At 40.2% G+C, this 25,278-nt stretch overlaps 1 long non-coding RNA gene across 3 annotated transcripts in view; it reads right to left on the reverse strand.

Moving 5' to 3' along the window:
* Positions 1-2,377: 2,377 nt before the first annotated feature.
* LOC102029434 overlaps positions 2,378-25,278 on the reverse strand; it is a 56,985-nt gene continuing 34,084 nt past the window's right edge. Inside the window, exons 7-10 of one of the 3 annotated variants that reach the window (XR_001234823.1) lie at positions 8,159-8,436; positions 4,699-6,677; positions 3,427-3,575; positions 2,378-3,086 (exon numbers count right to left, since the gene is read on the reverse strand). This is a non-coding gene — a long non-coding RNA (uncharacterized LOC102029434). Of the gene's footprint in view, positions 3,576-4,576; positions 6,678-8,158; positions 8,437-25,278 lie in introns of all 3 variants that reach the window. The other 2 variants (XR_001234822.1, XR_001234820.1) reach the window with 2 other exon arrangements.

Below are 25,278 nucleotides of genomic sequence, written 5' to 3' on the forward strand. Positions count from 1 at the left end.
GCTTGCCCCTGCAGAGCTGGGGCCTTGTCTCTCAGGTGTTACCAGCCCAAAGGCCTGTACCATCTCTGGCTGCTTCTCTAAATGATGTCCATAAGCCCGTTATGAACGTCTCCTCAAATTTCTCACTTAAGAAGGTCATCTGTTTCTACTAGGACTTAACCTCAAACTAAGTCCTTTAGCCCTGGCCTCTCATCTGCAGCAATGTCCAGGTAGGTAGAGAGCTTGTTAGAACTGTGGACTCACGAGTGCCTCCAGACCAGCTGAAACAGAACTTCCACCTGAAGAGCATTCCAGATGACTCACATGCACACTGACGTTTGAAAAACACTGGTTTAACACATCAGAGCATACAATCAAATCTAGCAGCAGCATGTTAATGCCTTATTAAGAAACTATTATCTGGTCCTCACTGTCCACTGGGGGATGCTTCTTCATCTCCGCTTACATCATTTGAGCCAAAAAGAAAATACAAACACTAAAATGAAAATATTCTTATTTAGCAAGTCTATAGAATCTTATGCAAAAAGTTAACTCCCATCTTCAACATTACTTTTTAAAATCTGTATCATATTTAGAGGAAAGGCTGCTCACAGATGTAGTTATAGATAATGACTAGGTCCATTTATGCCAAACATCATTTAAAAAAGAAAAAAAATAGAGCTAACTGGATGAGAAGCTTTGCCATCCTGCATGTAAGTGTCGGTAATCGGAGCCTCGTTTGTCAGCACTGGGCTGCCTGCATGGATTTTTCCACCCTGCAAACTGGAAGTCTGGGATGAAGAATGAAGAAATAATTGGACACAAGATCTCTCTGGGTAAAAGAAAGAGAACATTCAGTCAATTTAAGAACACAGTCCTCAATAACTTTTGACACTTATCCAGTGCAGAAAGCAAGGCGGAATCTGGTGGGGAGGGTTGGAACCCCATGAATTTGCTGATCTGTTTAAAGCACCTCACACATTCTGCAAGGGGCAAATCAGATGTGCCACGCACTCACATAGCCTTCAAGGCTTCCGTCCTGGCTGAAGACATGTACGGGAACGCGGGTTCAGTTATTCGTCCTCCTTACCATAGAAGATTACCTCACTGTGCACCAGGTGTTCTTGAAAAATACTCTAAAATTTCCCTATATTAAAGGAGAGATGTTTGATTTATAGCTTAGGTTTAAACATATAATGAGACTTTCCATTCTGAGTGCTCTCATGTACCCAAACTAATAATAACCTCAGGTTGTCAGCGTGAGGGAAACCCTACCTGGGCGGATATTCTGTAGAGTTTGTGTCAGCCTGTTTCTCCCTGCTCAGATTTTCTGGGGAATGTAGTTCATGGGTTCTGCGAGAGGTCTGGCTAACGGCGACTGACCTTATTTTGAGTGTGTTAAACTAACACCTTACTTCTTTCTTCGCCTAGTTGATAGAGTGCAAGAAAATAAACCCGAGGCTTCAAACCCTGGGCGGCCACTAACAGTCATGTGTTGGAAGGCACATGGTATGGATAGGAAAGCACAAGGACAGCAGGCAGCTCTGGGTTCAAATTGCGACTCTAGTGTATTAGCTGTTCTACCTGTGACAAATCTGGTACACCTGCTAGGAATCCCATCCCCAGAGTGCTTGAATAAGAGCCATTTCTTGGAATTGGGTATGAGTAGTGTTCTTGCCGATGCCTTTGTCCTCTAGCCACTTGGAGCTCTTTCCCCAGGCTTGGTCAAGAAATTATTCCCATCCCTTTCTAGTCTCATGGTTTTCAAGAACAAGACACCATAGCAGGTGCTAAAGAACAGACTCTGGTGTCCAGTCCCAGCTCTGCCGTTTACTGGCTGGGTAAAGGGACCGTTTGCCCTAGTTTTGTCAGTGGAGCGCTGATTGTTACTACCTACAGGGTTGTTGTGAGAATTAAATGACCAGTACATTTAAAAAGCACTTAGAACATTGCCTGGCAAATAAAAGAGGGCCATTTATTTTAGTTATGATGAGGATGATTAGGTTCATTAAAGACAGATTGTCCAATAAATATCTGACACACTGAAATTTAGCATTCCTGGTTCTTTACTAAATGTCTTTTTAAAATATTGATTGATATTTTTACTAGGTACCTATTGTGTATTCACTGTAAAAATGTGTCAAATATAGCACTGTTAGCACTTCAATGTATTGCTTTCAAGTCTTTTTTCCTCTGAACATGTTTGTGAAATGTGCATATGTGTGTCTATTATACTGAAGACCATTTATGTATTTTTTCTATATAACTGTTAAAATATATAAATACATGTATTTATGCCAAACATATACTGTCATTTACTATAAGTATATTGGTATAATATATATTTATTATTTGTTATATTTGTTAATGTAAGTATATATTGCACATTTATGTTTTATTATATATTTATGCTATTTTATCTCATTCAACTTGTAAATTGGCATTAATATATATTCATTATGTGTTAACAAAGAAATATAAATTATATCAAGTATATTTACTCATCTATTACAGTGTCTTTATGTACATTTTTGCAAAATTGAAATCATAAAATTAGATTTCCATATACTGTTTTTTATTAAACTTAATGTCATAACTATACCCCCCATCAGTAAATACTCTTTGAAAACATAATTCTTAATGGCTGTAAAATATCACATTACACGGACGCCACAGTGTATTACACCATCTCCTGTCTCCCTTTTTCGTCATGCTTTTTGCTATTTCCAATTACTCCTCATAAACAGTAATGCTTTGATGAATGGTCTTTTACATAAATTTTTATGCACTGACTTCCTCTTTCAGTCAAGATGGAGTAACTATGACCAGATTTCTATTTCCACATCAAACAACTAAAGTAATCAGAAAGAATATGAAACAATAGTTTCCAACATTGGACAGCAGGCGGCCTGGTCCAGGGTTCTGGACTCTCAGAGGATCTCTGAGTGCCCTTTTTGCCTGAAGGAGATTCCAGACTACATCCCAGGAGGAGAGACTCCAGGTGGAGCCAGTGGTTGGAGAGAGGAGCGTGAGACTTTTGAGAGGCTCGGTGTCAGGAGTGTGCAGGGCGGTGTGAGAAAGGTGTGAGCTGAATGGCCTCGCGGTACCTGCGGTATAGGAAAGACTGTTCAAAGGCAATTGCCCCCTCCACTGTGGGCATAACTGGCTCTAGGCTAAAGGCTCCCTGCATCTAGGCTAACAAAGTCTACAAGCAAGACGTGAAAATGCAAACTTGTTCCAAGGATCTTAGCTGCATCGCTTGGTAGTATTCTTCTATAGGTAAATCAGGAGGGTGAATCCTAGAGGAATGCCATACACCATTACAAAATCTCCATAGGAGTTTAAGGAGAAGCGTTTCACAGAACACTTTGGTCCAGTGGCTATTTTAGTTCCATCAATATTCATTCACTCATTCGTTCATTCAAACATAGAAGGAGCACACATTACGTGCATGATCTTCTGTGCATTCTTAAACCACCAGCGGAGTCGCCTCCTCTGCATAGTCTGTTCACAGAGCTGATGTGGAACCACAGTTTGATGAACGAGAAGATGACCCAATTCTGCAGCACCACCTGGCCAGCCTTCCTGGAAAGTGCCTATGAAGAAGAAATAGAAAAGCACCTGCTGAGCATGTCAGCCTGGTTTCCAAAGGCACAGTCAAATTGAACTTCCTCTGATGGGTGATGTGATTTGTGCTAAAACCAAAGGATGTCGTGGTGGAGAATACCGTGACAAGAGAGACTGGCACCCTGCGTCCAAACTAGAACGCATCAGGAGTTCTGTTTCTACTCTTGGACTACACACCAGATGAATGGACTGTCTGTGGAGTGCTGAATTTCTCCCATTTTCTTCATTCCAAAATTGGCTATTGGATGGCTTCAATTTAAGACAATTTTCAAGCAATGATTGCAGCAAACTAGAATCTAATTGGGGGAAAGTAATTTCTGGCAAAATCCCAAGACGAAAGATTTTCTATCTGAGGAAATTACACACTGAGGCCGCCAACTCAGAACGGAAAGTGTATTGCACGAGACACAGCTCGGCTATTGTTCATGCCTATGGTCTGCACATACTTCATGAGAAGCCACACACGACAGGGCAGACCACACTGAGGCTTATTCTGAAGTGTCTCAAGACCCAAGGACGAGATATTTGTCCCTTGTTTGAAAAAAAATTAGTGATATCTAATCCATTTCCCACTTGAGAAACCTAGCACTCATTGTGCCTTTGTATAAATTGCTCCCACCCTGGAGCGATTTAACTAACTAGTCTGACTTCTCGAAATCTATCCAAATGCTTCTTGACACTCATTTATCCAAAAGCTTTTGCTCTTTGCTGCAGCTCTCTTGAACCTTCCTCTTTTCTAAATGCCTGCAAGCCTTAAAACCCTTATACTCTTAATGAGCTCTGGTCTCAAAAGGAGCATTCATCGATTTCCAAGCGTTGCCAGAGAGTCCCAGAGAGAAACGCCACGTTTTGTGTTCCTCTCAAGTTTGCCTCATCATTTACTACAGCAACAGATTTAGCTCAGGGGCCGATTCCTCCATAGTGAGTTCTCCGACAGACTCTCTGCTCTCAGTCCTTTCTCAGAACCTACCATGATGTGTGGGGACCTTTTCTTTCTCAATCAATAAGGAAAAGTTCCTTGAGCACTGAGATCATGTCTAGGATGCAGTCATAGTCCCATGAAATGGTGCAAAGCAAAAGCTCTCTGAATACCTGCAGAAGGAGAACAAGAACAGATGTGTGTACAGGTGAATGAGTCGGTTCTAAATGCTCACGTCTACTTCATGATCAATTTCACTGACTCTGGAATAAGAGAGCAGAAAAGGGGTTGTTTTCCTTTATGCTTAATGAAAGCTGAATAGAATAGGTAACTTGGGTCATTTTTAGTAAGCCAGCGTTGGGGAGAAATGAGAAACAAAAGCAGCCACAGGCATGTTAAGCCTTGTTCATACCCAAATATAGCATCAGTTCTGTCAGCATACCAATCTGTGTCCTCTGACAATTGAACACAACTCTTTTCCTCCTTTCATCTCCCAGGAACACATCTCCATCACCCGGGAGGGAAATCCAGCCTCCTACCCCCATGTCATCTGGGTGGATTAGGCTAGAAATGTCCTGTGGCAGTGACTCATTGCCCCACCTACCACCTTCTACTGTGGTCAGCCAAAAATAGTGCCACTGTGCCTTGCAGCAAGATGATCAAATAGCTAGGCTAGTAAAGGCAGTGGTGAAGTGTGCACAGGGTCTGATGGACTCTAGAGCTCCAAATCCCATCCCCCTTGCTTCATTGTGAACATATCTTAAACTATTACTTGGTTACGAAAGGAGTATCCAGTGCTCAGGGTTTACTTAGGCTGAAGAGTAAGCCCATCTTCTGAGCCCAAGGGTGTAGTGTTTGACAGTTCACTCATATACCATATTGCTACGTACTCCAATGTATAGCTGGTGAAAGTAAAAGAAAAGGAATTTGTTTCTTAAATTATTCAATGTGTAGGAACTATGCAACAAGATTCAACTGCTGGAGTAAGCACAAAACGAAAATAGGGGCTCCTTGCTCAAAAACTCTTGAGAATTTCAAGACAGTAGTGTCACAAGGCTCGTTTAGGCATGGATCTCTGTGTAGATGCATGGGTCATCTGTCCATGAAACCAGGTTTGGTTCTGAGGACCAAAGTGCCCTGTATATCAGTTGACCCCCTCCGTGGCCCCACCTCATAACACTACCAACTTTGAGGTTAGATTTCAACATAAGAATTTTGAGGGGACCTGAGCATTCAGACCAAAGTTTATTGATTTTTCTTCTCAGAACAAAACTGAAAGATATAATTTCCCCATTATTCAGATAACAAAACTAAGTCTCAGGTTAATTAAATAACTTGTCCAAGTAAAAGGTACAAGTAATCAAGATCATGGACTTAGAATCAGGCAGATCTAAATTCCCACATCACAATTAAACTTAAATGCATGGGGTATTAGAAAAATTACTAAACTTCTCCGTATCATATTTTCTTCCATTGTGCAATGGAAAATGTACAGTCTCACAGGGTCATTTGTGGATTGAGATGATGCCAGTAAAGTGCTTAGTATAGGGCAAACAATAAACGAGAGTAATCATTAAAGTCACATGTGTCATAAGGAGTGATTGAATTTATTCTCCTCTAAAGACAACATCGGTATTTTTAACTTTCACTTAGAAAATAAGTGGATTAAGAAAAATTAGAACATGAACTATGGTCGAATTGAGTTTGAGGCTAGAACAAGAAATTATTAGTACAAATATTGAAGACAGTACTCACAAAGTATAATACTAACTGGTATTCCGAAAATGCCACACCTAACTAGTCAGAACCTTCCATTCTTTTCTTTCCCTGATTATTAGGCTTAAAACATGAAGAGTGTCTTTAGCACAAAGGATAGTATGAAGTGTGGTCTTATGGATTTACTTTCAAGAAGATAATAGCCTAATACTTTAAAACCATCCTTTGCACATGTGCGTTCCATTGTAATTTTCCTCCCAGTACGTCTTCTGGTCATCTGTTCTTCCTCTTGATTTACCCTGTTTGGCAAAATGCCCTGGATACAGAAGGCAAGAGGATGTCGTGGTTTTTATAATAGTAAGCAAAGGCATTCAGACTAGAATATTTTCAAGGTTCTCACAGGCTTGAAAAAAGATTGCAATTCTGTACTGCCAACCTGTAGAGAAAAAAAGATACGTGTTACTTTCATTAAAAGCAAAGGTCCTTAGGTTTTTATTTCTTCATGATATAGAACTTCTCATCATAACATTTTTGTGTACAAAAGAATAGAGGAAAAAAATTTAAACATCCAAATTTCTACTCCCACAGCCAACTACATTTTGGTGCCTTTCTTCAAGAGCCGTATTGCCACTAAATCTATCCCTGCGTCTTACACCTGACCCCTACCCTCTTCCTTTGTCACAAACCTAATGCTTTTGTGCCAGTTTTCATTCACTCCCCCCCACTCCCACTTCTCATGTGGTATGGCTCAGTTCTAAAACCTGACTACCCACAGGTACACTGTATACTAGAAATCTCATAATTCTCTCACTCCATAAAAGTTTAACATGCTCTAGGCTCTCTTTCTTAGGGTCATAGACCTCTGCCTAAGCTGATCTGGTAACAAACCAGCTTATTTTTGGTAATAATACTCCACAGAGTTCTTAGCACTTTCAGAAGAGAAGTTAAAAGACAGGAACTGTGAGTGACCCAAGGGAAGATCTGTTTACTGAAAATAAGACCATCAAATACATTTAAAAAAACATATACTGAACACACCTGGAAGCAGAATCACCATGTGGTAGAGAGAACACAGATCTAGAATCAAATCCAACCATTCACTAGTGGGCAACTACCTTCATCTCTGACCCCCAGTGAAGTGCTAAGAACAATTTTATAAGTTTTTCATAAGGTTTTCATGGATAACCAGTGTAAAAAGCCCAATCCATAGAGTTCCTTTAAAAGCACCAGCATGATGTGCTATGAGATTATTAAAAAATGAATTAGACATGAGTTTTGTCCTCAGGGAACTCACTATTTGAGCCAATAAACATACATAATACTCAGTTTTTTAAACTCTATTGAAATGTGGCTCCAAATGCCTATTTAACAATTGCAAAAACTGAAATCCAGAGAAGGGGTATGATTTGACAAGAGCCAAACCAGCAGGAAATGACAAAGCCAGAATTTGAAGCCTTGTCTGCCTAACTGTACTTATTTTTAAGCCTATTTCTGAGACTTTCTCTGAACACTAGTAACATCATCTTCATGAAGCAAAATCATAGGTCCTGTTTTGAAATTTTGTCTAGAATGTAAATCATTACCTAGCACATGCAGAAGGTAGGAGTTGTGGCAAGAGATCTGTTGTCTCAAATTTAGATTTCTAATGTTGTTCATATGAGCTATATCTGCAGTCACAGAGACACAAGACGATTTAAAACTAGTCTAATTATTAGCTTGCACACTCTTACACATTAATAGTTGGTGTTTTCTTATAAATCAAATGAATATTGTGTTAATATTATAGTGTATTTTCTGAATATTAGAAATAATTTATTCTATTTAAAGATTTTAAATGTATCACAATAATAGATCTAATTCATCCCTTGACTGTTTTATTCTGAGAGCCTCAGAAAAATGGGGAAGGCTATGCCTCACCTTTAGCACTCCAGTTTTCAGCACGGCCCCAGCAGAAAGGGGCTCACACCATTTCACGCAGGCAGGGCCTTGCTCCTTTCCTCGAGCCTACATAGCTTCTTTACAGCACTATACCATGTGCAAGAGAACTGCGCCAGGTCAGGGCTGGTACCACCAATAGCCAGCCAAGAGCTCCTGAGTCAAGGCCGTAGACTGATTCATCGGGCCACGTAGTCTCCATAGCCCCAAGAGAGGTGAGCCGGGTGATGTCCTTAACAGAAATTTCCTACAACACCTGTCTGGAAGTTTGAAATAGACTCACTTCCATCATCAGTCTTTCATGTTGCATTACTTACATCTTTCTTTTCAAAACATTATGAAATATTTTATACATAAAGAGGAATATAAAACACAAACAGATAAACAGCAACAAGACAGACATCTGGTTTTTTTGTTTTTTGTTTTTTGTTTTTTGTGTTTTTAGTACTGGGAATCAAATTCAGGTTTTTTTTGTCTTTTTCTGGTACCGGGAATTGAGCTCACAACCTTGTGCTTGCCAGGCAGGCGCTGTGCCGCTGAGCTAAATCCGCAGCCCTGGGAATCGAATTCAGGACCTTACACTTGCCAGGCAGGTGCTTATGCCACTGAGCTATATCCCCAGCCCCAAGACAGATATGTGTTTACCATCACTCAGTTTAACAATAAAGCATAATAAATACCTTTTTAAAATGTGCCCCTTACCTCTGTGCACCTTGCTTACCTTACAGAGAGAGCCATCATGTTGATCGTGTGTCCTTAGTACATGCCTTTCTTCCTAACATTGTCAGCTACCTATGCATCATTTTTTTTTTTTTTTTGGTACTGGGAATGAAACTCAGGACCTTGCACTTGCCAGACAGGCACTGTGCCACTGAGCTGTATCTCCGGCCCTATCTGTACATCTTTGATGATTTACTTTTTAAAGTTTACCCGTTTATAGGCTTGATGTAAGTGGAATCACGTTGGCTATTTCTCCTAGAATGTCTTTGGCACAACACTGTAGTTTTGAGATTTATTCATGTTGAGGGATGTGCTGTAGTTTCTCATGCATTATAGCACAATTCACGTAGCATTCTACTATTGGATCCTGCTATAGTTCGGATCCGAAAAGAGCCCCAAAGTTGGTCCCCAGCTTGGCACTATGGGAAGGTAGTGGGGACTCTAAGATCCAGGCCCAATGAGCAGTTTTCAATAATGAGGGGCAGGCCCTCCAGGGGGACTGTGGGATTCCAGTGCCTCCATCTCCTCAGTTTTCAATTCCCAGCTATCACTGGGTGAGATGCTTTGGTCCCCCATGTGCTCCCTGCCATGGTCTGCTGTCTCATCACAGGTCCGAAAGCAACAGGCCCGCTTGATCGTACACTAGAACCTTCAGAGCTATGAGCCAAAAGAAATCCTTCCTCTAAGTCACTTCATCTCAGGTATTTTTGCAGTTAAAGAACACTGACTAACACAGACCTGCAGGTTTTTTCCTATTTTTTTGCATAACAAAATACAGTTTCTGGGATGATGTGTCCAGTTATACAGACTTGCCTAAATTTGAGTACCTTGCATTATATACATTTACTTTATCGAAACATACCTCACCAAAGTGACGTGACCTGTCCACATCTACCAACTTGCCAACTCTGTATGAGGGTTCTTGTTATTCTGCATCCATTTCAACTTTTAATATTGACTGAATCTTTAATTTTTATCAAGACACTGGTGTTAAAACCTATTGCTCTGTCACTTCAGTTTGTAATACCTTGATTAGGTTAAGCATCTCTTCATATGTGTGTGAAAACATTTTCGTGTCTTTGAAAATTTTATCATGCCTTGAACCATTTTTCTGTCATGCTACTCATCTCCTAATTATCATGTGGAAATTCTTTCTAGTTCATTCAGTTGATTACCGATGCAGTCAACCACAAGATTAACTTTCTGAAGAGACATTCACCAGGCATGCTTACACAATCATCCCTAAATTCTTCTCAGAATTCAGTAAGGAAAAAGTTTTAAAATACATTTGAATACAACTGAACAAACTCTTTCTCAGTCCAAATTCAGGGAATGTGCTGGAAAGGGGAAGTCTTAGGGATCAAAAGTTTTCAAAAAGAATCTTCAAAGAGGACTTGAGTTCGTCTGCTGCTTGTCGTTGTCTTTTTGGTCTGACAGCCCAGCTGAATGCATGTACTCTAGGTTCACGCAAGTTCTTAGTTCCCCTAATTACACCAGTTCTAAACTGTAGACAGAAACAGAAATACTGTGGGAGAGGACAAGGAGAATGTGGGGCAAAAGGCAGGGAACTGCACTGGAGTTGCCTCTATCTGTAGGGTATATCATATTTTTAGGAAGAGGAGAGAAGAATGCATTCTGAACTGGTTTCAGTTACTTACATTACAGAGGGGATATTCATGCCTACAACAGCTTTCATGGGTTTTTCAGTTCACAAATTAAAACCAGACCAACCTTGATTTCATCTCTCATTTTTTTCTTCTGTAGATTTCACTTGCCTCCTCCTCCTTCCCTGCACCCCACCCTCACCCTTCTCTTAATGTCTTTAACAACGATTCTTGCTTCACCCACATTTTCTGCTTTCCCAGGAAATGTTTTCCATAGCTCAGGTTCCCTTTCTGCCAGAGGGAAGCTTTCCTCTCTCTCCTTCATCCCCTCATTCTAATCCTTTCAATTATCCAAGCCCCTGCCCAGAATCCCCAGTAAACATTCTGAAAGAATGAGAAGGCTCAGTCTTGTTGATTATTTTTTTTCTCAAGATCAGGAAACTTCAGTTTGAGTCTAACTTTTATTTTAAGAAAACATCCTTTTTGTATTAAGGCAATCATTTACATTTTTAGTCATTTTAACAACTGAGAGGACTCCTTAAAGTCATAAAACTTGTAAGCACAAAGTGCATCCAATTCTGGAGAGGAACTGATAGAAAAATGAAAACATTGCTCTCAGTCAGAGCTGGCTTCAGTCTCCAGGTCCATCTCTTCCCGGGGAGACCTCCCTCTGAGCCTGTTTCCTTCTCCGTAGCAGATTTAAAGTTCAGCTATGAGGTGGAGATGTTCGCTGAGATAACGTCAGAAAACACCAGTCGTGGCTGCAGTTGGGGTTCTAACTTAAGGTCAGAGATATTTATTAGCAGGAAAAGAGATGGGGGCAGGTTAGACGTACTTTTATGAAGGAGCACAAAGCATGCTATCTGGAGGGGAAGAAGCATCAGTTAGTTCAACATCAGGCAGTCAGCACAGAAATGAATGAACTACAGCCAGTTTTAGTCCCATGACAATTGGAGGAGGTTGTTATTATTCCACCATAATAATACTCTGTTTTTCCCCCACAGCAAAAAAGCTAATTTCTCCAAGGAACTGGAGATACTTATGAGAAGAGGAAACGGACACTATCGGGCTAAAAATCAGCTGATGCCTACTATGTAGGCGCTCCATGCCCATTCCCTTCCTTGCACCTTTTCATTTAGCTTGTCCCAAAAATATAATTTCTAGGATGATCCTTGGGAAACAAACACATTTCGTGTGAAATGTAATAGGTACGCCCCCAGCATGACCCTGTTCTCTGTCTATTCAAATCTTACCATTCTTAAAGGTTCAGTAAAAATTGTAAAAATATCTCCTTGTGATTTTTTCTACAGTCCCAAACTGAAGGGATTTCTTTTTGTAGAATACTTCCTGCCCACACTCACTGCCGTGCTGGACACTGGACAAACCCATGTTACAATCCTTTGTGTGTGTGTGTATGTGCTGTGAAACAAAAGCCTCACAAAACAACAACTAACTATAATATGTGCTGCATGCTGATATTTCTAGGTTTTTATTTTTAAGGCTACTTGATACACATTGATATCATAATCAGCTGGTAAATTGTAGGGCAACAATCTAAGAAATATTGGCCGTGTAGTTAAATGTGGGTTCTACACAGAGAAATCAGTCTCAAGCCCTGCCTGCCTCTGCCACTCAGATCTATTGCCTTGAAGTTACTTTACCTTTTTGAGACACAGATTTTGCCAAATAAGAATCATAATAAATCATTTCTTCTACATAAAATGGCTGTGCAATGATACATAAAGTGTAATGTAATGCCAAGAACATAGCAATATCAGCCATGATTAATATTAAATACTTAATAAATAAAATTTTCAAATGGGCGTGATTGCTTTATAAGACTCAGTTGGGTACCAGTATTGTTTAAATACCCCAGGGCAGGGAAGTTAAGTCCATAGCTAATAGAAAGCTTTCTTTTAGCCAGATTTTCTGATGGTTCTCTTTTTGGGACTCTCCATGAGCAAGAGACCAGGGATTCAGGATTTTAATCTGGTTACAAGTCCTTCACTGATTTTTTATCTTTCTGCATGCTCTCCTCACCACATGACCCAGCCCTGTCCCCCTTCCATATCCCCCACGGCCTGGGTGAGTGTCCTAAGCACAGTTCCTCACAACGGAAACGGCCTCACTCCCCGTCAAGCCCAGCTTCTACTCTCAGCCACCAGTTCTGCCAATTTCACCTCCAGAATGTCTCTGGGGCTCATCACCTCTGTGTCCACAGGGACATTCTGCCCCAGATCAAGTACTCCTAGTTAAGTATTTCTCAGTCACCTCTTGTTCTATAAATACGAAAATCTCCCACAATGTCTTCCTACTTCTCACCTCATTTTCTACTGCATTTCTTAGAACATACCAGTAATTTTTCAGGTGATTTTGTCCCTCATTTCTGCCGTCAACCCAAGTTTATATATGGTCCATGATCCTAGTGTCCTGCAGGGTCATCTCCAAATTCTACTGCTGCATGTAATGCTTCCCACCAATTAACCCTTGGGAGTTTTTATCTCTTCTTACCCCAAGCTGCATCAGGTTCTTTCTTTTACTTATCCTTTAATGAATGAGTTACTTCTTTATATGTTCTACATAGAAGACTTTAGTCTGAGGGACAGTCAGCTAGAATTTTTTCCAAGTTTGTGGGTTTTCTTTTCCAAAAATGGGCAGCTGAGATGAATACACACTTCTCAGATAAGGAAATACAAATGGCAAATAAATATACGAGAAAATGTTCAACATCATTAGTCATTTGAGAAATGCAAATTAAAACAACACTGAGATTCCACTTTACCCCAGTAAGAATGGCTAGCATTAAGAAGTCAACCCATAACAAATGCTGGCGAGGCTGTGGAGAAATAGGAACCCTTCTCCACTGCTGGTGGGAATGCAGACTGGTGAAACCACTGTGGAAATCAGTTTGGAGATTCCTCAGAAAACTAAGTCTGGAGGTCCCATTCAACCCAGCTATTCTCCTTCTGGGTATTTTCCCAGAAAATCTAAAGACATCATATCACAGTGATATATGTGCACCTATGTTCATAGCAGCACAATTTGTAATTGGTAAAATGTGGAAGCAACCCAAATGTCCATCTGCCAAGGACTGGATAAGAAAATTATGGTACTTTTACATAATGGAATATTACACAGTTATAAAGAAAGATCAATTAGAGGCTTTTATGGGTAAATGGTCACAACTAGAGACCATACTTATAAGTGAAATAATTCAGACCTGCATGGGCAAGCACTGCATTGTTTCACTAGTGTAAAACCTGAAAGAGTTAATTTAAACTAGGAGGTATGATAGACACTGTGAAATGATAGGAAAACACTCAAGGGTAAAGGGCAACTGGGATGTGGGAAAAGAGAAAGGAAAGAAAGAGAAATTTTGTATGTATGTATATAAAGGATAGCTAAAATAGTTGTTCTACTGTCTTCTATTTCTTTGCTGAAAGAAACTGTCAATGAGTCCTTGATGGATCAATATTGCATGTCTCTGTTTTCCTGAGAAACCACTTTGAAGATATCAATATATAATCCAACAAGCATTGTTAATTTCCTACCACTTTGTTTGTAACTCTGTATTGTCTGTACTGTTCTTTTGCTATTTTGTAAAAGGTTGTCAGTCTGTTAATGTTTTCCTCCTTTTATTTTTAAAATTAAAAAAAAAAGAATGAGTTACATTTTTAAGGCTTGGATAAATGCTCAAAAGTTTCTCTTAGCGATGAGATTGAACATAAAGAAAAAAGAGTTCTAAGACTCAGAATCTCTCTAATGGCAGAACTGTGAAGCCCTGGGCAGATCAATAACTCTTTCCCATGCTTTCCAAATAACTTGTACATAGCTTTCATGGGATCATTATCACATTACAGTGTATCTCTATGCCCGGGTGTCTATATTCCTCATCAGATAGGGAATCCCTCCAGAAAGGAGAATAGCTCTTAATTCTTACAATTCTAGAATCCACTCCAGGGCCTGAAGCTCTGTAAGCAATGTCTGCTACAAGAACAAGAGTATAAGTCACGTGAAATGGAATAATTTGATTTCAGTGGGACTTACATCCCCAGATCAGGTCAGCTGTGTATGTCTTTGTGGTAAAAGAAAGGGTAAAAGAGGCAGGTGATTTGTGTGTTGTAGATACTAAATAGTGTATTCCATATATTTTTTCTTCTCCCTTCTGTACATTGTTTAGTTCTTAGGATTGTGGAGGAACTGGAGGGGAAGAGATGTCTTCTTCAAATATCATCATATGAAAAGATCAGGTCTTGAGAGATACATTAGTACAGTATTTATCATTGGATCATATGTCATAAAAGGCTAAGATTCATGTAAATAAGGGTGGTGTAGAATTTCTATTATTGTTACAGCTAATAATAATGTCCATATCATTTCAGAGGGAGATTGTGATCTCAAAGCTAGAGTAATTATAAATTACTTGACTATTGGCTGGAATACTGTAATATGTTAAAACCAGATTAATCAGTATGTACTATAATTCAAAAGGTTGCTTAGAATTTTCAAAGGCTTCTTTATGCAGAATTTAAAAAAATTATAGTGTAAAGTAATATTTTCTATATGACTGAGAATGTTAAAACAAATCTATTTATCTATGGGCAATTGATTTTAACATGGATAAAAGGACACTTTCTTAAAGAGGTAGTATGTGGACAATCAGACATCTACCTGCTAAAAATGAAGTTTGACCTTTACCTTACACCATATGGTAATAAATTGTTTCTTTTTTTGAAAAAAAAAAAAATAGGGGTAAATATTCATTTTAATTTGGTGAAGAATTTTTACACAGTGCACCAAGAACATGGGCTAAAATAAATATATCAAATGGAATTCACCAAAAAAGTTTCATGCTTCAAAGCACACTACAAGGAAAAAATACACATAGTTCCTCAAGTTTGAAACTTGAAAAGACAATCCACAGAACAGAAAAAATTCTTTTTAAAAAACATACATGATGGTGCTGAATATCAGTCACAGCTCAATAACAAACAGGAAAACAACCTTTAAAAATGACTAAGGATTGAGGTATACATTTCTCCTGGGAGAAATGGCCATATAAATGGTCAACAGGTACATGAAAGGTTGCTCCATATCATTTAGGAGAATTTGAATCAAAGCCCTAATGAGACACAACTTAACACCCAGTCGGATAGTTACAACTAAAACCTGGGCACAAGTTGGTGAGGACAGTATGGGAAATTTACTCCTCTTATTTGCTGCTAGAAATGGAATGAGGTGCAGCCATTACTAAGAACCGTTTGGTTGCTCTTCGTTTCCATGTGAACCAGCAACCCCGTCTCTGGTATTTAACAAAAGAAATTAAAAACAGATGTTCCAATAAAAACTCGTATGCAAATATTCATATAACACTATTCACAATAATCAAAAGGCAGAAACAACCCAAATCTCAGCCATATGATGGATAAACAAGCTCCAGTACACCTCTACAGATGACAGGATTCACTCCTAAAACAAGGAATGACATGGTGACACATACTACAACACAGAAGCATCTCGAGGACAACATGCGAAGGCCACAGCGTTTCATCGGTCACACGTATGAAGTACTGAGAATCAGCAAACCTGCAAACTCAGAACGCGGGCTAGTGATGGCCAAGAGCTGGAGAAGGGCGGTGAGACGCCAGTGAGTGCAAGGCTTGTTTTGGGTCCTGAAGACTTTAGGAGCTAGACACAGGTAACGGCTGTGCAGTGTTGTGAGGATGCTAAAGGTCACTGACGGTAAATCTTATGTTATTGGTACTTTACGTCACACATAAGATTTCCTAGCAATGTTTTAGTTTTGCTTTGCTTGGGGCCTGCAATTCTCAGTTTCTTCTGACTTGAAGCTGGTATAAAAAAAATATTTCTCCCTTTTGAATCTAGAACTTAATCCTCTGCCACAGACCTTGGCCATTTGTATGGCAACCAATTTTCCTGTACATAATTCTAAGAATAGTTTATAACTGTGTTCCAGAAATATTTATTTTTTAAACACTTGTGAAGCTGGTCGGGGTGGTGCATACCTGTAATCCCAGCACTTGGGAGGCTGAGGCAGGAGGATCACTGCACGTTGGAGACCAGCCTGGGCTATAAAGTGAGCTCAAGGCCAGCCTGAACTGCATAGCGAGACCCTGTCTCAAAAAGACAAAAAATCAGCAACAACAACAAAACACTTGTGAGACTCCAAGCCTATAGGCAACACTGTATTTGACAATAGAAATTTCATGGTGAATAAGACAAATGAGGTATCAATTCTCAAGGAACTTAAAGCATAGAAAAGAGAAAAGAAGTAAAGAAATGAAAGAGAATTTCACAAGTTTCCAGCACTACAAGGAAAACAAGAGGTTGGCAGAAAAGTGACAGGCGGAGAAGGAAATCTAGTTTAGCGGGCATGGCTGAGAAAGACCCTCAGAGGTGACTCTCTGAGCTGAGATACAGAGTTCAGGAGGGAGGAGTCAGAGAACAAGTCAGAGAACAAGTCAGAGAAGGCCAGGCGCCAGCGCTGAATGAAGAGGGAGAGAGGAAGCTGTGAGGTGGGCCAGCCAGGCGCGAGTCAGACCAGAAGGCTGGGACATGTACAGGGAGGCTGCTGAGGCGCTTCAGGCAGGAGGAGATACGATCTGACCGCTTTAGAAAGACCGCAGTCTGGACGCTCAAGGGGAACGCATTGCAAGTCGCTCAGTTTGGAGGCCAGCTGGGAGACCAGCGTGTTGGGCTCCAGGTGAGAGGCCATGGTGGCTCAGAACCATGTGAAAATTGTACAGTGAGGAAAAAATTACCCAAGACGCTTTGTCCTGTCACCCGCCTCCCATGATGGGCACCCGCCTGACATCCCAACACCATGTAAAACACCTGCTGTAAAGCCAGCCCTTGCGTTCTGTTCCTGCCAGCACTTCGTCAGGGTCTGCTCTGCCCTTGTTATCTTCTCTCGGGGCGAGAAGAGCCAAGTGACCTTGAGCAGATGATGATAACGATGAGGAACAATAGCCTGAGGTTTCCCCTTTTTCTAGAATGTGGGCTCTGATACAAAAAATACAGGCCCTTCCTGTTTACAAAAGGGGGTCTGCAAAGCAGGGCTTGCTTGAAAAGGCAACAATACATGCCCCTGCTGCCCCACTTCCTCCACAAAACACACAATGGAAGCAAAGACCCTTGGCATTTCCCCCACGGAAGCTGATGCCCCAAGCCCACACCACTGTCTGTCCTCAGAGCAAACTTCTGACCCCATCATGAGTTATGAGTCAGGCTGGGCACCCAGAAGCTGAGCCCATTGGCTTCCCACTACCCAGGGCCTGCACTGCCCTTGTTATCTCTTGTGAGGGCTGGACCCTCACAAGAGCAAACAGTAATAATAATAATTACTATTATTATTATTAAAGAACAGTAGCCTGAGATTTCTCCTTTTTCTAAAATGTGAGCTCTGAGCAGCTAGTCCACCCTTGAGGACTGAGTGAAGGCTGAATCACAGGCAGAGAAGTAAACGTTGAGTGCAAAGTAGCAAAGAGTCTGCACAGAGGGAAAATGGCATCTGTCAGGATATGCCTTGGGAAACAAAACTATTTTGCGCTTCAGCTTCCTCAGGAAAAGCCCCAGGGCTTCAAGGAAGATGCTTCAACCAGATTCCCTGTTTAAAGAAAAACTTAGCTTTGTCATAGCAAGCACTGAAAGGCCTAAAGACTGCCCTTCAGAAGCTTTCATGTGCTGGGGGAAAGCTGTAAGTTACAGGAAGCTTTTGATGATTTACATTCCAGTGGGTGGAACAGATTGGAAGGGAAGAGGGGAAGAGAGCTGGAGAGCCTTGCAGGAGTGCGGAGGGGTAGCAGTTAGAAGCCGCGTGAGGGTCCCTCTAAATTTTTTAAATTTATAAGCAAATGACCAGACAGTTTGTGCAGACCTCTGAGCAAAAGAAGCAAGTTAGAGGATGGACTGTACCAGGTTACTGTCTTTAGAACGGAATTCACCGCCAGGTCAATCCGATGCACATAGCTGATGGGGTGCATGATCCTGACCATAACTTTGGGTAATAAGGCATAAAGGGTACACAGTTTACATAATTAAGTGTGTTTGGTATCACTTTCACACAACTGAATATATTTTAGTTATTTTTCTCACTTTAAGTTTTCTAGTATCCATGCAGCTAATTTTATTTGATACTAACGCTGAATTATTACCATTATGAGGCAGAATAAAGCAGCGAGTGAATGTTCACAGTCCTCCACTTTTTTTTTAATTTTAAAAAGAAGAGAAAAACAAATAAAGACAAAAAAAATAAAAAACAATGAAAAACGATACTGGATTTCAAAACAAGGTGATAAGAAATTAACAATAGTTGTCATAACACATGTTGTTATCTTCAAAGTAGCTGCTCAGGTCACCCGACATAGGCATGTAAGACTGATCAAACAATTAAGCGTATATCTCCCTTGTCCTGGTTGGTTAAAATAGTTACTGGTTACTTCCCTGTGCAGAAGGAGAAAAAGAGAGGACAACAACCAATACACTGGCTAAGGCTGCGAATCAAAGTTTGCAGAGAAAAACAAAGTTGTTTAGAAATGTCTTTTGATTGCTGAATTTTTGTCATAGTATAGGTCTGAGACTATACCACAAGGGTCAAGGGATTGCAGCTGTCTTAACCATTATCCTCATCAAACACAAATCCAAATATCTTATAAAGGCCTCAAATTTCACCCCAAATGGTTTGGGCCCCACTCTGCTACTTCTCATACTCCACTTTAGGGCGCAGGACCAGTAAGCATTTCCCAATTCCATTCTGCCCACAGCTCTGTTAACTGAACGTTTTCTTCTTCCCATACCATACATGTAAATCCTTGCGGCCAGAAAGGACTATTTATGGCTATGTGAGTTATAACTTCTAAAATATTAAGTGCTAGAGCCTAAGTATTTGGGTTTAATTTGTAAACTTCATTATACTGTTGAGAAAAATTAGCTAATGTCTCAAAAGAAAAGTGAGTCATGTACTTTTGTTTAGTTGTGAATTTAACATAATTAAATTAAGATATCTGAATATGGCTTAATTCACATTTTGTGATTTGATGTTTTTATTTTTCTACTTGGCGAGGTGACAGTCCTCCAATTAATCAAACAAACTTGAGTTCAAGTGCTGCTATGAAGGGACAGAGTTCATACTTTGAAGAAGGGATATTATTCTTGGTGAGCCTGACTCAATTGATTGACAGACCTCAAAAGCAGGGCTGACATTTTCAAGGAAAGAAAAAAAATTTTTTCTTAGGTCAATGATTTTGGTTCACGTTTGAAGTTCCAGCTGTTTCATGATCTTCTCTTCCTATCAGCTGGCCTTACGGACTTCAGACTTGCTTAGCCAGCCTCCTGGCAAGAAGTAACACACACACACACACACACACACACACACACACACACACACGTCTCCTACTGGCCTGCTTCTCAGAGGGAATTTTGACAGATACATGTTCACATGGCCTCCAGTTTCTTAGTCTGAGCAGCTCCTGGATACTTGGCTCTTTGGAGAAAACTTCGAGCACAGGTAGCCATTATGGCGTCTCCTATCTCTGACTTTGTAAGTCTGCCTAATAAATCTCCTGCATAATTATGTATATACACATACGTATACACATACATATTCTACTGATTCATTCCCTAACCAATACACTGCCTTTGGTAAGTTTGTGTATTTCTTAGGTACTGCATTACAAGGGATAGTACCCATTTATACAATAATTCACTGAGTAGACATCTGTTTAAAGGCCTCCATGTACCTGACATTGTGCTAAGGTCTGAGGTCAGGGAGATAAGATTAAAATTCTCCCAAGAAATTTACAGGCTGCTGGTGAAGACTATGAATTGATTCTCCCAACCCTTCTGGAGATTAACTCAGCCACAACTATTAAAACTCATGCAAACCTCAGTCTTAATAAATTCATCCAAAATATTTCACCTAGTGAAACATTTTTATTTATTTTAGAATTTAATTTGTAATTAATTTCAATTTAGTTTAAAATTTTATTTCTAATTAGTTAATCAGATGTCAGCTTAAACCTATTTCTGCCACTTACTCCACTATCTCTTAGCTTATCCTGAGCTGTTCTATCCACATTATGAAGATAATGACTCTAGCACATGAGGTCATCGTACACACCAACTGAATTAATATATACAGAGTTTACCACTATGCCTACTATATGGAAGATCCCTAACAAACAATTATATCTCCACTTAAATGATAACCACAGCGGATTTGCAACTACCTAGGAAACTATAAACATGCAAATGAGGTTAAAAAATAATAGACTCAGGCTAAACATGTTTGTCAAGGCAATACGATCATTACAGATTTTTATGTATTTTTAATTGAATTTTCTAGAATGTGGATAAAAGTTTACCTTCGGGTAAAACTTATTCTTATGAGTACCATCTTCCACCCACGATGTAAGGTGTGGGAGAACCTGTTAGCTGTTTTAAAATCGTGTTACTGTTTAAGAACGATCACTTCTAAAAATAGTTTAAATTTTATTGCCAAGTATGGTGATGCATGCCTGAATCCCAGCACTTGGGAGGCTGAGGCAGGAGCATCACTGAAAGTTTGAAGCTACCTGGGCTACATAGTGAATTCAAGGGCAGCCTGGACTACATTGTGAGACCCTGTCTCAAAAAAAAGTCTAAAATTTTGTTTGTAAAACTTCAGGCTCCAAACTCTAAAATATACTCATGTTTTTCACTTTTGGGGGGAATGTGTTTATTTTCTTTTTCCAAAAGCACAATCAATTTTTGAAATGTAATAAGGAAAGAGCAAAACTTCTTCTTGATGTTCAACCTTAATTGGGGTCACTGGGATATTCAACAGCATTACTTATCTACTCAGTAATTAGCCCCTCAGTATACATGTATTGTTTACTCTGAGCCAGGTACTGGGCAACAAGTACATCTTATCACAGCATTCTGCCCAGAAGTACCATGGAAGCTGGAATGGAGGCATCTAAAGTAGAGTCATTGGTCAGGAGAGTTTCCTGGAGAAGGCAGTGCCAAAGCTGTGTTGTAAAGGATGAATAACAGACAGACACCAAACACAGAAGTCCTTCCAAAAAAGGAAAATATAGCATAGCACGAGTAAAGAAATAGCATGAGTGATCTCTGGCAGCCAAAATTATCATCCTGCACTTGAAATTTACATTCTCTGTAACTGTCCTTTGGACTAAGTTAGACTACTTTTCTGAATTATCAGTTTTTCTCACAAGAGAAGAAAGGAAGATTTAACCCTAAAATTACTCCCAAATATTTACAATTTAGCTCCCTGATCCTGGCCTCTATCCAAGGATACAAACAATAGCAATGCCTCAGAAACTCGAGGAGACAGGGCAGCACTTAAAACGTTCATTTTCTTGATCAACTTACTCTGGCAGAAAATAGACTTCCTTGGAGCTAACAGCCTCACCCTGCCTTTACCCAGAAATGTCAGCACATTTTTGCTTCTATTGCCTTTTTATTTCCTACCGCAAACTTTTTAGTGTGTTACACACAGAAGCAGAGAGAAACAAATTGGGTAGGACTGGTAGAAAGAGTGTTCTTTGCTGGTGAAGAGGGATCAGTCTCTTTAACCTGTGACAGTGTCAATGGAGTCACATCTCACATGGACTTCAGTCACACAGGACTGAAGCTGGGGTATAAGGCACATAATGAATACAGTCAAAAGTACTCCAAACAACCCTTAAGACACCACAAAGAAAAACATACATGTTTTGTGTTGATGACCCTGTTTAGTAATGTGTATATGTAAATGAATAATTCACATAGTAATAAGGGTCTATAATAAATGGCACTCATGCAAAATAAAATGTAAGGCATTTTCATGTTCATTATTTAAAAGCATATTTATATAGTTTAATTTAAACCTCAAACATATGATATATCTCCAATTTGTAAACCCCTGCTCCGTATTTAATGGCAGGTGAGAAGTCTCAGAGTTTTACAGGGTTAAGGAATGTACTCTGGAACCGACAGTGCTAGAACTATATCAGGAGATAGAGGTTCAGGTCCCGCCCCCATCATTTATTGATAAGAGGCCTCAGCATTTATAAGTCTCAAGTAAAACCTGTGATGTCCAACATTTTATACTATTTTGTCCAAAATCCCAAGATACTCTTGGAAAACACTTGTGTCTGTGTTTGGCCTTTGATATGTTGCTCTATCCATGGGAGTTAAAGAGCCCTGGATTACTTGTCCAGGAACCCATGGCCAAGCCCTTCAATCCCTTGTAGGCTTAACAATAGAAATCGGCAGAGGAGCTTTCTATTTCCTTGAGTACTTTCACTCATTCTCTTATTCACTGCTCAACAAAATTTTAGACTTTTTTTTGAGACAGGGTCTCACAATGTAGTCCAGGCTGCCCTTGAATTCACTATGTAGCCCAGGTAGCTTCAAACTTTCAGCGATGCTCCTGCCTCAGCCTCCCAAGTGCTGGGATTCAGGCATGCATCACCATACTTGGCAATAAAATTTAAACTATTTTTAGAAGTGATCGTTCTTAAACAGTAACACGATTTTAAAACAGCTAACAGGTTCTCGTGGGTGGAAGATGGTACTCATAAGAATACCTTATGAACAAATAAGGTTCGTGGGTAGAAGATGGTACTCATAAGAATCATGCTATATACTATTAATTATCACAGATTATTCTTCAGAAAATAGATCTCATTCAGCATTGATATTAAGTGAGTTGAAAGTTAGGGAATGAAGCAAATAGTCCATGTTTTAGCGCATCTGTGAAAACTCATACTAGGAAGAAGATAGAAAGAGGGAGACCGACAGACACGAACTGAGGGTAAAGCCGGCCCCTCTGGCCACCACCCTGAGGGGACAAGAAGTGATCTGCACAGCCACTGTGGGCTCCTTCACTTGGAACCTCTCAGAAATCAGAAGAGCAGACACTTTCTTACCCTAACTTCTGCAGACCGTACTGGAGACAGTCTTTTCTTACATGAGGAGCTAACTTTCATTTTCCAAACATGATTGAAAAGTAGGCCCCATCTGAGATTTCCAAGTTATCTTGGGACTGTTTTCCAAATAATTCAGACTCAATAAAACTGCCAAGTGTCTTTTGTCATTTGATTTTTTTCAAATGTTTGTAATTTAATCCATATGTTGCACATTCATAAAAATCTCGACAGTACAACTTCAGATTGTTAAGAGCCATTTGTTTTCCCAGGAGGTGCTCAGGCTAGTTCAATATTTTTCTGGAACTATTTTTAAATCAAGTTTCAAAATAGACAGCTCTCTTATCCTCATGAAATGCGCATCCTGCAATTTTAGGTTCAGTTTGAAAATAGATTCAAAGTGCGATTTTATGTGTAGACTATTTGTTCTGAAGTCAGTCCTCGTGGGCACAGCGCTTTATCTCAGCTTTATGTGGAACTGAAAGTCATTCACGGGGGCAGAAGGACCACCAGAGAATGCAGACAATCCACAGTCCAGAGGACCCCAGCACACAGTACCCGTAGGAGCAAGCCATCTGCCCTCTATCCTAAGAGCTCAAGGAAAGAGTCTACATTTGCTTTCTAGTGTAGCAGCTCTATTTTCCCAAGGTGCTGGTTTCATGGACAACATACTTTTGCAGGGTTCTCATTATTGTATTGCCCTGGAAGAGTAATTCCCCACCCGCAGACAAGAAGGGACATGTCTGTCTCCACAAGAATTCTCCCCAGTGGGTAAGGCTCAAGGGCCAACCTCAGACGAAGTCATTTTACTCCTGGGCAAAGGCCTCGCCTACTACCCCAGTTCTGCCTTTCTTTTCCTCTTTCAACTTTGTCTTCAAAACCATAAAATTCTGCCCCAAGAACAGCACAGAAATCTGTCCTCACTCAGACTTCTCTCCGCTTTGCCTCACAGTCACCCTTTTTCCATGGTTGGAAACCAATTGTGTAAATGACTTCACTTCTACACTGCTAATTGCTGTGGAAGCTGAGAACTCAGCATCTCCAAATACATCTTTGTTTTTCTTGTCATTTTAAAAGTAGAGCTGGCCTTTAACAGCCTTGGGGAGAAACTCTACTACCCAAATGAAAGCAGCCTAGGGAAATCTATTACAGTAATTAAATGTGGGGCCTCAGGAGGACTGTTTCAAAATCTCCGCACACCACGAGCTAGCTGTGTGATCTCAGGCAAGTCCCTTTAGTCCCTCTGTACCTCAATTTCCTCATCTGTTGAGGTGGAAATGACAACACTTCGTCCCTAAAAAAGATGATCATGAGCAATGAAAGAAATTAAGGAGTTTAGAAGAGCGCCCAACAAAAAGCAGTAGAAAAACAATAGCTTTACCAGGATCTCAAGTGCTTTAGAGAATCCCTAAACATTTGTTTCAAGAGTACCTCCATCTGCCGTTTATTCCACAAATATCTGCAGAAGTCTTGCTGTGTGCCAGGTATAGGCTAAGCTCTGGGTTATTACTTTGCTCCCACAGAAACAAAAATCCGTGCCTCAATTTTATCAAGTGGGAACAAAGGAAACAGTGCAGAAAACCAAATGCTCCCCTCTTCCCTGCTGACTCTTGTCAGAATCACTGTGCTGAGGTTGGAGAATCCAATTTCTCCCAAAGGGTTCTCACACACCAGAGAACCATTAAATTAAAAAGCACCGATGCTTCTGGGAGACAACGATTGCAGGCCTTTAGCATTTCACATTAACAGCTTCCGTTCAGAGACTGGGCTCCCGACCCAGCTAAAGAGGCCCCTTCTGCGTGGAAAAAGCCCAGGCAGAGGAACAAAGCTAAGTGGTGCCTTCCTCCAG

The sequence above is a fragment of the Chinchilla lanigera genome, unplaced genomic scaffold, assembly GCF_000276665.1.
Source record: "Chinchilla lanigera isolate Chin_1 unplaced genomic scaffold, ChiLan1.0 scaffold00033, whole genome shotgun sequence".
Taxonomy (NCBI): Eukaryota; Metazoa; Chordata; class Mammalia; order Rodentia; family Chinchillidae; genus Chinchilla; species Chinchilla lanigera.